This window comes from Dermacentor andersoni, chromosome 5 (assembly GCF_023375885.2).
Source record: "Dermacentor andersoni chromosome 5, qqDerAnde1_hic_scaffold, whole genome shotgun sequence".
Taxonomy (NCBI): Eukaryota; Metazoa; Arthropoda; class Arachnida; order Ixodida; family Ixodidae; genus Dermacentor; species Dermacentor andersoni.
The window spans coordinates 186,895,817-186,910,641 of record NC_092818.1 but is presented as its reverse complement, the minus strand read 5'-3'; the positions used below and the strand labels follow the sequence as shown (position 1 = coordinate 186,910,641).

The 14,825-nt window shown below is 42.7% G+C and overlaps 1 protein-coding gene across 4 annotated transcripts in view; it reads right to left on the bottom strand.

Moving 5' to 3' along the window:
- LOC126531724 (kin of IRRE-like protein 3) overlaps window positions 1-14,825 on the bottom strand; it is an 861,138-nt gene that overhangs the window by 467,520 nt on the left and 378,793 nt on the right. For 3 of the 4 annotated variants that reach the window (XM_055071418.2, XM_050179413.3, XM_055071419.2), the window contains one exon: window positions 2,299-2,365. The gene's annotated coding sequence lies outside the window, so the exon portion shown is untranslated. Of the gene's footprint in view, window positions 1-2,298; window positions 2,474-14,825 lie in introns of those variants that run through there. The other variant, XM_055071420.2, reaches the window with a different exon arrangement.

The following is a 14,825-nucleotide window of genomic DNA, read 5'->3' as shown; positions in this document are numbered from 1 at the left end:
TATTTTTTAGTGGTTCATAATATAGGTCAGTCCTTATCTTTACTACCTTTCGTTACCCGCCTGTGATATCACCGAAAGTCACCGGCCTTGTGACGTTAAAAGTGGCGGCTAACTGAAAACAACATCTAAAAAAAAAGAAAGACATGTTAAATTTTTCCTGACTATGAGAACTCAGAATCGGAGGCGTAAACGTAGTCGGGCACCACATAAATTGCAGGGTCGAAGTCAAACACAGTAGCTTTCAAATGAATTCTGGCGTTAACTGCCGTCATTTGTGCATGTAGGAGCTGACAACGGGGTCACATGCCTGCATTTTAGAGCTTGACTATTTCTTGGTCATTAAGTAAAAAAAGCAACATTTTTAAACGTTTGCTAGATAACCCTACTCCCCTTTTTTATCGAATTTATGCAATGGATGAAATACTGCGCAATGACTGTAACTATCATGCATCTTAAAAATAATGCCCTAGAAATTTCGTTCATCTGGTGAATTTAACGTTTGCGCGTTTGTAGAAGATTTGAAGCCGCAAATTTCGCGAGGTATTATCACACTGTAAGAACATTTTAGTTTATACTTCCTTTCTGCGTCAAAGAACATGCAGTTAAACAACGTAGTTTGCCATTCATTTCTAAAAGCAGGAAGTCGCGCAGCCATGGACAGGCGTGACGCATGCTTTACTATGTTGTATAATACTAACCGCATGCCATGATTCCAGATTTCATAGCTCCTTATCAGTTCGTTTGCTACAAGTATTAATGTAACTAACTAGTGAGAGCAACGCTATTTGTAGCGCCGGACGCGTTTTGCTGGAATAGCCAATAGAACAGCTAATAAGAGCTCACGAAGCACAAACCCTGCTTCCTCATCTGCGCCATGCAACCATTTCAGCGGCTTATAAGCACTTTGAGAGGTTCGGCTGACGTTTAGTTTCTTTTCTATCTCACTACCTCGCTTCTCCTGCAGCAAGCACGTGCGATACATATATTAAGAAAGCCGCGCCACTTTACTACGGCGCGGCGAACAGAAAATGCCCTTCCGCTGCTCCGGCGAGCGTTACAAGGCCCCCTAATGGTCTAATCTCTCATTTCTAAATGGCAGGAAGGAGCTCGGCACGTCAAGAACATATCTTATAAACCGGGAAAGAGTGCGACCTAATCCTGTAGAGTAGGAACACCACCGTGAAAGTGCTTGCGGAACTTTGGAGCCAATCCGGCTGCGGACAGAGGCTCAAGCGTGCATCTAACTTACTGCACTTGACAGCGGCGAGTTTCGTTATGCAGCATTCAAAAACGGCCAAGTCAAATAAACACGTAAGTGGCTTCGTCCAATTCAGGATAACGTCCTTCTCTTCTCAACTACATCTTGGTACTCTCGCTGCCTTTTCTTACGTGACAGCAAAGTCCATACACTTACTATGTATATGCCGTGTGCTATATCTGTTTATATCCAGAGAGCATGAAGACAAATTTCGCTCTAAAAATATTTTGTTTTGAGGCACGAGGGAGGAAGGAAGGAAGGAAGGAAATCAACTTTATTCGAGGTCCTGCAGGCCGAAGATTTCACAGAGCTGATGCAAGCAGTTCATCACTTTCGACCCCCCTGGATGGGCACCAATATCGTCATTGCCAGTGGCAACTGTGAATGCTTAGAGAAAACTAGTTCACTTTTAGCAATAAAAAAGCAGGTAATATTCTGCGATCATTGTCCAGAACGCGGAGCTCATACGGTGGCAAATCCTTCTGCCTCCGAGGTCGCGTCCATGAGCGAAAAAAGCCACCCGCACAAATGATATCCGTACAGGTGTGTGTGAAACTTTGGAGAGCAGAAGTCAGAAGGGGTATCAAGTGTCTCTAGTAATACTAAATTAGCAGGCGCTCAGGTGAGGGCTAGAACGATTCACCTCTCCATTAACACTTATACTAAATGAGCTATTGACGGGAACTTAGGAGAAAATGCCTTTGTCTGTTCTATCTGGTTTGAAAATTCTCAAAGGATTTCACATACGGCAACGCACCTACGTAGTGCCAGTCTCAGATGTGCTACGGGACTTAACTTCACGGCTATGTGGTATTTTTATGCGGCTGTGCTTGAAGCAATCTCTGTTTTATTGCTGCTCCGGGGACTTTTATAAAATCCACATTACTTGAACTTTCTCTCCGTAATTCGTATGCAGCAGGACCTATCTAAGAGTCTAAGACGGTGGAGAAGAAAGATAACAAAGTTCTAGAACGCTTGTGAAACAACTTCTGCGAAGAGCTCAGATGCATAAGACGAAAATAAAAACAAAAAATACGTACCTTACAATCGGGCGAGTGCTCTTGGTACTTGATAAGCCGACATTAGGGCCACAATTGTTGCGGTTTTCTGAAATGAGACATTACATTGCAGTATACTTCAAGACGTGATCTTGCAGTAACGTCACGGGAAAGACATTGAGACAGAGGTTTCCCAACACATATCCCGGTTTATACAGTCCTTCAGCATTATTCTAAGCTGGAATCACCTGACGTCATCTATTCTTCTTTCAAGGTTTCTCGTCGAAGCAGCCTATTTGAGATAAAATTACATTTGTACTGAAATATTAACCTTTATCCACTACTCTGCCCGTTTTTGCGAAAGAAATATCCGTGAATATTGCCGGCGTCTGAATCATAGTTACACACCTTTAACAGTGCAAAAAATGCACAAACAAGAAAAAATATTTGCGCACGAGATTTACCATTACGCCGGCGTTTTTCGGGCGTTTTGACATGATGAACAATGTTTGGTGTAATCAGTGTCATTCTGATAAGCATTGTTTGGAATTAACACTGCGCGCTCATTCGAGCAGATGTTTGCATAGAAGAGTCATAAGTGTAGCGAAAGCACAGAAGGTATAATTCATACATTTAATGACAAGTATAACTCTTTCTTCTGCTCTTCGTTTATTCTTGGAAACTTTAAAGCCCAGCATATTTAATGAATAAGCAGACCCTTTCATTCTACACATGCCAGACGTTATAATTTTAGTACACACACCAAGCCTTCGCAGTCTTTCTTTAGTTCGTCATGCATGTCGCCGAAACTAGCATTCCTGCTCCTTTTCTACAAAACAACCCATGCAAATTATTTTGTTGTCCATTTCTCTGTAACAGTATACCAATACACTAGGTGAAAATAATCGAAATTTACCACTACTTTCATTATTCTCCTTTTGTGTTCTCTCGGTGAAACAATGTGCAGAAACAAAAAATGGACCTAGAAAATTTTCGCACTCGAAAAATCCATATGTATCAGAAAAGAGAAATTGCACGTAGTGCAACTTTACAAAAATGCGACCGGGTAGAACGTAAGTATGCATCAATCATGAATATTAAGCTCGCCACTGAGTTTTGCATAACAGCTACTGTGCAATGCTGATATTCGCAAGCATATATATCCTAGCTACAAGAACGCGGAAAATAAGTGCTGACTACCACTGAGCTCAAACTGATCTACTATCCCGTTTTCCAGGGCAGTTCGTCGCTTTTATTCAGTTGTTAACTTCACGCGTACAACAGACAAACTTTCATCGTAGCTAAATTTAATCAGTCGGGCCTTCGATTTCCTCAGAACTGCCATTCACGCAAAGAAGAGAGGGCTTAAAGGTAAGGGCCCTAAAGATTTTGCATAGAATACGGGCAGCTCCTTGGAAAAAGCAAAAAAAAAAAAGTACATGTTCGATGCCTGAAACACAAAATCACAAGTTTAGAAATTGAGCCTTACGATGCAAGGTCATCGTACAGGCGCCCTTGTACGCAAAGCGCCGCGACATGAAGGCGCGAACACTCGAGCTCTATAACTCATGCTTATATTCAACTACTATCTTTCTGCCTTCGGTAGATTAATCATTCTTCCTTTTTGTGCGAAGCAATGGTTCACGTCGTTGCCGCATTTCGGTCGCTTCATCTCCATAATGACGATATCGTGTCGACGGCCACGCTCGATCTAAAGCCGGGCGAAGTTGGCGTATTCCGAGGCCACGATTACTTTCTTTCAACTTTTTTTTTTGTGGGGGGGGGGGATGTTAGCAAACTGTTTCTACAAGCCTCTGCGGGTCTATTTCTGCCCCTTCTTCAAGTGGCTCTTCCACGCGCCAGTATCAAGGAAACGAAGTGAGTAAGCCAGTGGATCTTTGTACGCTTCGGCAGTGAGCGGAGAGAATATGTCTCGCCCCAAGCGGATGTTTTAATGATTTTGCAAGGAAAGTCCGTGGAACCGAGTATTCTGTTTCCTGTGCAAGCCCTTTGGAAACAGAGTTGCTGCGATGAAAAGCTGCCTTTCTCCTATCTCGTAGGTTCTTGCTGCTGTACCTCTATTATAGAATTCGTATTTCTTTTTTTGTGGAAATGAATTTTAGGGAGTTTTTCACAAGTTTTTGTCATGAATATGGCCAAATAAATGCCCGAATGACCACTCCGTCCCTTCTCTATTCCCTTCCGAAAAAAGAAAAAGAGAACAAGGAAAAAGCAAGAAAAACAGCGCGCCCAAATGACCTTCTATAGCCGTATTACCGCAACCACATGTGCACTTAGATAACATTAAATATTGGCAAAATACGTTGAGCATACCAAAGCGTCCGTTGGTGTAGGAGGCTCAACCGGCGCTCGGATTTCACTACCCTTTCCTTCTTCCTTGGTGCGAGGTAGCGAATATGGATCAGCCTGGTAATTGTCCCTGCCTTTCCCTTATCACTTGTTTTTCTCTCGATCTCTCAACAGTTGCTCAAACCTATTTTACTAGCTTTCTTACCCATACTACCGGAAATTAATTTCAAAGGAATGAAGAGACTGGAATGTATAACTCTGGTTCTACTAGGAAATACGTATTCTGGCAACAACGATCGTGATCAGCTTTTATTTGCACAGGGTACAGTTGTAGTGGTGTGCCAACATGTCTGCCTCCCCAAAGACATCTGTCGATATGTTCTTTAAAGAGGTCGACTGAACATATTAACATACCTACAGAAATTAAAAGTGTTGTTCAACGGGTCGTGTAATACGGAGAACAAATAAGCGATGGTACACGAGTGTAGCGGATCGCATTATAAGCGAAGAGAAACCTAGACGCAATGAGGAAATGTGAAAAATTGTAGGCATTAGATAGGATCCCGCTGGTAGAGGATGGCAACAACTATAGATAGCTGGTAAACGCTGTTTCTTTTGCAGACTGATGACGACTACACTTGCAGAAATATCATGTGAAAGTGCGCAAGGCAGGTCGGTAAACAAGGTAACCTGGCTACGACGAAGAACAACAAATGCGACAAATTACTGCAAGATAAACAAATATTCTATTCCATATGCTGTCCTGAACAAGTATGCTGACCCTCTGTCTCTGACATGTGTGCTGTTCTGTATATCCTGGCTCTTAATAGCAGAAATGCTATCTACAAATTCGCAGAAAGCAAGCGACGTTTTCATCGTTTGATCTTTTTTTCTGTTATTCGTGCCTCTCACGATGGTGCCATGAACAGTAAGTACGCCACTGAAAAAAGCAATAATAACGTATCTCTTAGTTTGGAATTATCGACTTTTCTGATTGAACTTGTTTGAATGAACTTATTTGACTGAAACTAAGAAAGCTAATCTCAAATTTCTATTTCTACCAGAAAACATAACTGGAAGTGGTAGCAAAATTTCCGCAATAAAGTGAACTTTTCGCGCCATTCTAACGAGCAGACAAGATGTACAGAAGACGATGACGACGACACTGTGGGGAATGGGCCACGAACCGAGCGGTAATATCATAAACGAACAAAAACACGGCTTCCTCGAACAACCGTATTAGCTCCGACTTTCCGTCTTCTGCTCCAGCGTCTCCCGCGCGAGCGCCGGAGCCTAAGATAACCTCTTTGTCTTCGCGTCACTGCATATCAACCGGATTCATTGGCGGTTTCTCCATCGGCAGGAACACGGTGGATGCGTTCACCAAATTCCTAAAATTAAGCGGCCTTACAGCACCGGCAGCAGCACAGCTAAGAACAAGATTAAGAAAAAGCTCTTTATATTAGGCATACGTTGCTTTAAGAAGCATCCAGCGTACTTCATGATTATTTTTTCGTTTTCGTGGACTTCGGCCACTAAAACATATACGATGGTGGTTACTTGTTAAGTTTAACGATAATAAGTTGTTTCTGAGTGCGGGTTCTCTATTAGCCAACTCAAAATTATTTTAGCCTGCAGTAATGCCTCTCCAGCTTTTGATGAAGGTTGTTATTTGTCTGGTGTTTGAATGTTGACAACGAATACGTGTAGTAACATTTGTGCAATAGTTACGAAACTCTCAACAGCGACTCATGGTTGGCGTGAAATGCATCTTTCTCTAGAGTGGTTACAATATATGTTGCATTCCATGCCTCCTACTATTATAGCACGTGATCACTCACATGTCCGCGGGCATCAAGGCAGCACACGCGCGTAGCAGCTGTGTATGCGACAGTGCGCGTCCTGCATGCTCGCACTGGAGTTATGACGCGGCACAGGAAAGACAGACTTTGCATGCGAGGTTTGCATGCTGATGGTTGTTCTGTTCGCGGAACATCATATTTGTTTTTTATTCAACTGCTCCTGCGCAGAGAAACCTCTCATAGGTGACTATTCAGACGCCTTCAACAAGTTTTGTAATGCGCTCTACAGCCTGCAAACACTTCCAAACGCGCCATCTACCAAGCACGGTAATTAGTAGGTGAGGCGTTCGGCTGCCAGCCATAAGCAAGGTATAAAAATACTTACTTCGATGTCCACTTCCCCTAACGATCAGAAGTTATTTTTCTTCACCGTACATCACACTATTTACTGCGGCCTTTATTTACTTTTATTTCAATCCCCTTTCCCGCTTCCTCAGTGCAGGGTGACCCAACGCGGTTGCTCAGTGGCTATGGTGTTGGGCTGCTGAGCACGAGGTCACGGGATCGAATCCCGGCCACGGCGGCCGCATTTCGATGGGTTCGAAATGTGAAAACGCCCGTGTACTTAGATTTAGGTGCACGTTAAAGAACCCCAGGTGGTCGAAATTTCAGGAGTCTCCCACTACGGCGTGCCTCATAATCAGAAAGTGCTTTTGGCACGTAAAACCCCATAATTTAATTTTAATTTTCAGTGCAGGGTGGCCTACCGGGCTCAGCCTGGTTAACCTCCCTACCTTTCCTTTATGACTTTTCTCTCTCTCTTGGAGTGTAGTTCAAAGTGCACTAAAATTCGCTAAATTGTAGGTTCCCCTTCCGAGACCGCGTATTAAGGGGTAAAAAAACATTGATTTCCTGCTTAATATTTCAACATCCCCCTCATCAGTTCTCGCACAATTTGTACCCCGGAGAAGCTACAGCAGAACTGCTTGATGTGAAGGAAATAGTCTAGACCAAAATGTTCAAGCTTTAGTGGATATCTAAAAAGTAACTTACACGCGACTCGAGCTGCTGCGTCCGTTCGTCTGGTGCTCATTCATTTCTGGCGCTCAAGAAAACAAGCATAGGCAGTGACAGCTAGATCGTTTAATTTGCCGTCCGGAAAGAGCACAGGATGTCGAGATGTGTCTTGCAAGTCTAACAGTGAAAAGTACAGAGCTAACAACGCGGAAGAAGCGAAAAGACGAAAAACATTAGCATTGACTAAGAGTCGCAAAGTTCGTTCTGAAGTGGTAGTTCAATATATGCAGGGGGCAAGCGTGGAATGAAGAACCTACACGTCGCACTTAGACAAGCCAACTTCCTCCTGGACGTTGCCTCACTGGCTCACTGGAATGGCCATCACATACTGAAAGGGGCTCGCGCTCTTGACAGCACCACCTATTAATGGGACATTGCTCAATAGAGTAACTGTTTGGGCTAGTTGGTCCTGATCCATTTATTTTGCTCTGTTACACAAGACCAGTGCATAGCGGACAACTGGCAGTGTTGTACGACATGCGGCTGAGGACAGTCCGTAGACGGTATAGGCGCCATAAGTTACAGCTGCTCGTAGCGTATTATGAATCCGGCGACATCTAGTGCAATATATATATATATATATATATATATATATATATAAGATCGATCGCATTTCACAAAAATTAAGAAACAGCTCTTTTTGTCACTAGCTATATATAGCTCCTTCTTCTTGACCATCCTGTAAAGCCATGTTTAAATGTTGAAAGCGCAAAATACAAGCTCACATTTGTCTTTACCGTCGTTCTTTTTAACGCGATTCGCATCAGCCTACTTCAGGCGTTTTATGTCCATCTGTCCGTCCGTAAAAATGCGGCCGCCGCGGCCGGGATTTTATCCCGCTACATCGCCCTTAGCAACACAACACCAACGCCGCTAAGCCACCACTACGGTTTCGTCGTCATATAGCCTTTGTCGTTTAATCAACTTCAATCCTTTTTCGTCATTATATCACAGTCAGACTGTCGTCATTCAGTTGTCATTATGCCACCGTTGTCATGCCATCGCGTTCATTTCATTGTCAGACAGTCGCTATCACGCATCCGTTGTCATACTATCGTCGTCATGCTGTCGTCGTCACGCTATCATCGTCATACACGCTTCGTGATACGGTCGTCGTCCTGCCATTGTCGTTATACGCTTGTCGAAATCTCATTGTGCTGTTACTGTTGTCCAGCCATCACCCTCATTGTGTCATCGTCATGTAGTCGTCGTCATGCACTCGTTGACATACCGTCATCGTGACTCCGTTGCAGTCGCTCTATCGTAGTCATTCTAACATACCGTCGTCGTCATGCCATCATCCTCACACAGCCGCTGTCGTTTTACCATCGTCATCACTTCAGTAACGCCATCCCATTGTCGTCACACCGTCGTCGTCACACCGGCTTTCTCGATGCCATCATCGTCACTATGTCGTTATCACACAGCCCCTATCATGCATTTGTTCTCTACTATTGCCGTCATTCCATCGTGGTTGTGCCATCATCGTCATTCAAGTTCGTGATCCGCTTGTCGTTATATCATCGTCGTTACGCCATAGTCTTCATGCACTCATTGTCGTCCCATTGTCCCTATGCTGTCGTCAAACTGTAGTCGTTACACCATTTCTATCATTTAGGAGTGGTCATTGCATTATCATGCCATCGTCATCATACCGCCTTTGTCTTTCCGCCGACGTCATTCCCTCTTCGTCGTTCAATCGTCGTCACTGCGCTGGCGCTTTACAGTCGTCGTCACACCGCTATGAGCATCTCCTTGGCAAGCGACTGCTAGGGAAAAATAGGACGATACCGGAGTGGTGTGTCGCATATAGCCGAAGAAACAGAAGTCTTGCAATGACCACTACAGATGCTAAATTAACGTGACTTTACAAGTATGGCGTGTACCCCCATTACTCGAATACTAATCGCATTACCGTCGACAGTCATCATGAGATGAGTTCTGTCGTACCTTTCTTTTCTTTTTTGCAAATTATATAGCACGTTGTAGTCACACACGAAACAGCAGTTCTGTAGCGACTAAAATTCTCGAATTTGTAGAAGCAGCGTTTCAGCATGATGTTGTGTGTGGTTGCTCAACGCAGGCGTTGAGCAACCCCACACAACATTATGCTGAAACGCTGCTTCTACAAGCCTTTGTGGGATTCAGTGATTCATTTCGACGCAATTGAGAATGCTGGTACGTGTTCAATCACTGATTTCCGCACAAACTGCCGTGAGTTCAATAAATAAAGGATAATAACATAAGGTGAAATGAGAGAGAAGTTCTCCGAGGCGGTGGCCCTGTCTTTTTGTGCTCGCTTTTTATATCAATTTTAACTAGTTTGCTCATTTTAACTAGTTGCTTCATTGCTCTGGAATTCAGGGAAAAGAAGTGTAGCGTTCTACGAGCCCGTTGAAGCCAGGTACGAAGCCTTCTTTGCGTGCGTGTATTAATGCGTTTAGCATTAATTCTTAAATAGTTTCTATCACACCAGTTTGCGATATCCTGGAGCAAATGTTTACATAATTTACGAGAGTGTCCGGATTTGTGCCCCTGAAAAAAAAATGGTGGTATCGTCTGCATGTCCTATCCATTTGATACCATCAGCAGTCGAAAGAAGATTATTCATGTAAACAATGAAAAGAAGTGGTCCGAGAATGCTTCCTTGTGGCACACCATGTGGAATCGGTTTTATTTCTGAGTTTGAATGATTATGGCAAACGTAAACCGCCTTAACTTCGTCAGACGTTTGAATGATTATGGCAAAAACTCGTTTGCGTGGCCACGTACTCCCTGTTGTTCAAGCTTAGCTAAAAGTGTGGTATAATGAACAATATCGAATGCCTTCGTGAAATCTAAATATATACTTTGCGCCGTATATATAATTGCGCCGCATATTAAGACAGATATCAGCCCTGGTTGCAAAGTGACATGGTTTGATCAGAGCTCGAAATCTTCAGATTTATTTCACATTGACCCATCGCTTCAATTTAAAATCCCGTCCACATTAAGTACAACCAGAGCCTTTGAAGCGCTGATTCACCGTCTGCGGCTCGGTACCGCGTACACAAAACACTCTCTACATAAAATTTCAAGAGCTGATAGTGCGGAATGCACCTGTGGCCACGCTGATGAAGATGTACAGCACCTTCTGCTAGAATGTACGCGACACAACACACACAGACAAAGCTTAGCACTTGATTTAGTGACATTAGATTGTAGGCCCTTCAGCCTAAGGTAGATCTTAGGTCCTTGGCCAACACACTCTTTGCAATGACGAGCGTAACTGGCCCTTCAAAAATTTCTAAAAGCGAGCAATATTCTCGGAAAGTAATGAGTAGTGTTTATATGTGAAAGCGCATTCCATGTTCTTTTATTACCAGACTTCGGCCAATCCAATGCCTGGTTTTTTGTATCTTCATAAGAATAAGTGACCGGACTTGGTGTTTATTTTAGTGCACATATGTGACTGGACTTTGTGTTACTGTGCTTCTGAGTTGACTTTCAGTTTTAGTGTGGCATTAGTCTACTTACATGACTGGACTTTGTATTATTATGATTTGGAGTTGTCTTTCAGTTACAGTGTGACATTAGTGTACTTATGTTACCAGAATTCTTGTTGGTGTGATTTCACTATTTTTGTTATGATTTATTTTTTTGTTATTAAAGACCCCTACGTGAAAAGGAGTAGCCGGCGCCAATCAAAGGCGACATCTCCTAAATACCACAGAATAATTAAAAAAATAATACACTTATAGTAAGAATCAATTCCCCCAGTCCTGATGCTGGCTGGTCGCTCGTACACAGACAGATAAAAATAAATGAAAAGGCAGCGACAATAGTGATGTATATTTACCAGAGAATGTATACTACCAGAGCATATATCAGGATACAGTTGGCCACAGAAAAGCTTATGGGGCACGGGATTTGCTGAAAATTTGAATTCCTGCGATGCCGGTGCACATGGCGCAGATTTCAAAGTTCCAGTGGGCGGTAGCCTTTCCGACCTACACCGTGATTTAATAAATTGGAAGCGCCATGTTTCTACCGAGATTAAGTTTACATTTACCATGGAACCCGCATCACGTAAAGCTGTTTGGCCAGCTGTATGGGCAGTCAGACGGATATATGTAAAAGGATAACAGCAACAAAACCGCACGTCCTGCAGTTTTTGTACTTGTCACTCAAAGCCTACTGCTTCCTTTACATCCTCTGGTTGGAATGTCCTTGTAGTGTTTTTTATGAGAGTGCATTTATAAAGGCCTAATAAATATGCACTCAACAGATTCTGCGGCCCTGCCCTGCGGTTTTATCACTTGTTGTTTATTTATTTATTTATTTATTTATTTATTTATTTATTTATTTATTTAAAATACTTTCAGGGCCCAAAGGCACTACAGGAAGGAGTGGGGAAGAAATGGCAAGGCGTGCAGCAAACAAACAAACAGAAGTATTACAAGGCGTCTTGTAAAGCGATCTTGAACTGGTGGTCATCAGCAATGCTGGCGATTGTGGAGGGAAGGTGGTTCTATGCGACACTTGTTCTAGAAACAAAAGAGTCATTACACAATTTTGTGCGACAAGAAGGTAGCCCCACCTTGAAGCGATGATCGGTTCTTGAAGATGTGTAAAGAGGTGGATGGAACAAAACGTCCTTCATCTCGTTCTTATAATAATAGATTTTATGAAAAAGGCTAAGGCGAGATGACTTTCGACGCAACGAAAGGTCAGGCAAGTTTAGGGTTTTCTTCATAGATGTGACACTGGAATGACATGAATAATTCGACAAGATGAAACGTGCGCTGCGATTCTGAATGGCTTCAATAGTTTGAATGAGTGTAGTTTGAGTAGGATCCCATATGGCGCATGCGTACTCTAATTTAGAACGTACCAAGGTTTTGTAAAGTGTTAACTTCAGGGACGATGGGGCATCAAAAAAGTTTCGACGCAGATAACCAAGCATGCGATTGGCGTTGTTAGTTACAAATTCTACATGCGTATTCCACGATAGATTAGAAGAAATGTGAACACCAAGGTATTTATAGCTGTCAACAGATGGTAATGGAATATTATTGAGGTGGTAAGTACGTGGACAATGATTAGTGCTGTGGCGAGAAACCTGCATACTTTTACATTTAGTTGTATTAAGTGTCATGAGCCATTGACTGCACCATTCAAATACCCATCTAGATTACGTTGCAGATTGAGATAATCGTCATGGTTAGTAATTTTCTGGTAAACCACGCAGTCATCTGCAAACAGTCGGACAGTTGAGGAAGAAAGGCAAGTAGGAAGATCATTAATATAAATGAAGAAGAGCAGAGGGCCCAAAACTGACCCTTGCGGGACACCAGATGTTACGGCAGAATTACGTGAAGAGAAGTCGTTAGCCGTCACATACTGACTACGGTTAGAGAGAAATTCCTTAATCCATGCAAGTACATTGGGGTCTATGTTGAGTTGATTAAGCTTGAAGATAAGTAGATCGTGTGAAACGGAGTCAAATGCTTTAGCAAAATCTAAATATATGCAATCAGTATCAAAGTCATGATCCGCGTTAATAAACAAGTCGTTAGTAAAACATAACAATTGCGTTTCACACGAAACTACTTTACGGAATCCATGCTGATAAATGCTGAAGAAGGAATTGGACTCGAGGAATTCAATGAGGTGCGAGTATATTATATGCTCTAGGATTTTTACTGGAATCGATGTTAATGATATGGGGCGGTAATTATTGGGGGAATGTACATCACCAGATTTATGCACAGGGACCACCTTCCCTATCTTCCAATCAGAGGGCAGTGTAGACATCTGTAATGACTGTTGAAAAAGCTTTGACAATATCAGTGCACAATAAACTTGTGTACACTTCAGCATTTTTGATGAAATACAATCTGGACCGGCCGACGAAGACACCTTTAAGTTGACAATCAGCCTTTCGACACCAACTGCATCAATAGCTATATAATCCATTGGGAAGAAGTTGGTTTTTGGTATATGCGGAAATACTGTGGGTGTGCTCTTATGAAAATGAGTAACAAACACATTGTTCAGAACATTGCAGCATTCGCTTTGAATTACTGGGACATCAGATTGGATTAACTGAATGTGTCGTTTTAGTACCGTTAATAATGCTCCAAAATTTACGGGGATTAGAACGAAGTAGCAAAGGAAGAGTTTTATCAAAGAATTCCTTCTTGGCTTTTGAGAGCGCAGTACAGAATTATCTGTTAAATTTTTGATAGCAAGACCAGTGGTCTATTCTGGCTGTGAATTTTGCGCGTCGAAATATCCGCTTCTTTTTGTTGCGCATGCGCTTGTTATTGAACCATGGTGAGCGAGTACATGATGAGACTTTCCTTTTAGGTACAAAACGATCAATAAGAGACAAGAGTTTGTTTTTATAAAGCAACCAGTTATCCTCAACCGATCGCTGCTCAAAACCGGCGAAAAACCGATCAGCAAAGACCTGAAATTCCCCATTCATTCCAGTTACGTCTGCTTTGCCGTAGTCTTGGATGACCCTAGTTTTTTTCTTCTTAGAAATCTTTGCCCGTAGAGTGAAGTGAATTATCGAGTGATCGCTAATTCCCGGTGAATGAGTTAAGCCGGTAGCTAGGTCGGGTGTAGTGGTAAGTATTAAGTCTAGAATGTTAGCGGAAGTGGAAGTTATGTGAGTGGGAAAGTGAACGAGCTGAGTTAAGTTGAAGTCGTGACAAAAAGTTAAAAATTCTTTGCTTTCAGCTGAGTTGTGTTTTAAGGAAACCGAGTCTCGTTCCCATCTGATGTCAGGAAAATTGAAGTCGCCAAGTAAGAAGAGGGGCGATTTTGGGTATCTGACGAACAGCTGATTGACACCATCGTGCAGTTCATTACAGAACGATAATGATGCAGTTGGTGGCCGATAACAGACACAAAAAATTATTTCGCGAGAATCAATGAGCACGCGCGCACACACAAGCTCAAGCGAGGATACAATTGGAATAACATGGGAAGCAAGACTATCGGTAACCGCCAGCAGAACACCACCACCAGACCGGTAATCACGATCACATCGGTAAAATTTGTAGCACTTTTCACAGTCCAAAATTTCTTCATTTTTAACTTTTGCAGAAAGCCAAGTCTCCGTTAGACCAACAATATCAGCAGAGCAGGAATCAATAGCGGAAGACAATTCCACGCGTTTATTCAGAATACTCCGTATATTGGAAAGAAAAATAGAGGCGTCTTTTGCGCAGGATCTGGGCGGGCATAGCTATGATGCACTGGAAGTGCCAGCACGTGTAGTTACAGTACCAGCGCTATCTTGCGTATCCACTGATCGTGCTGAAGCGATTTCACGTACGCTGTCACTTACTGAGCAGTATACGTACGTTTTTTTTGTCCATGATCAGT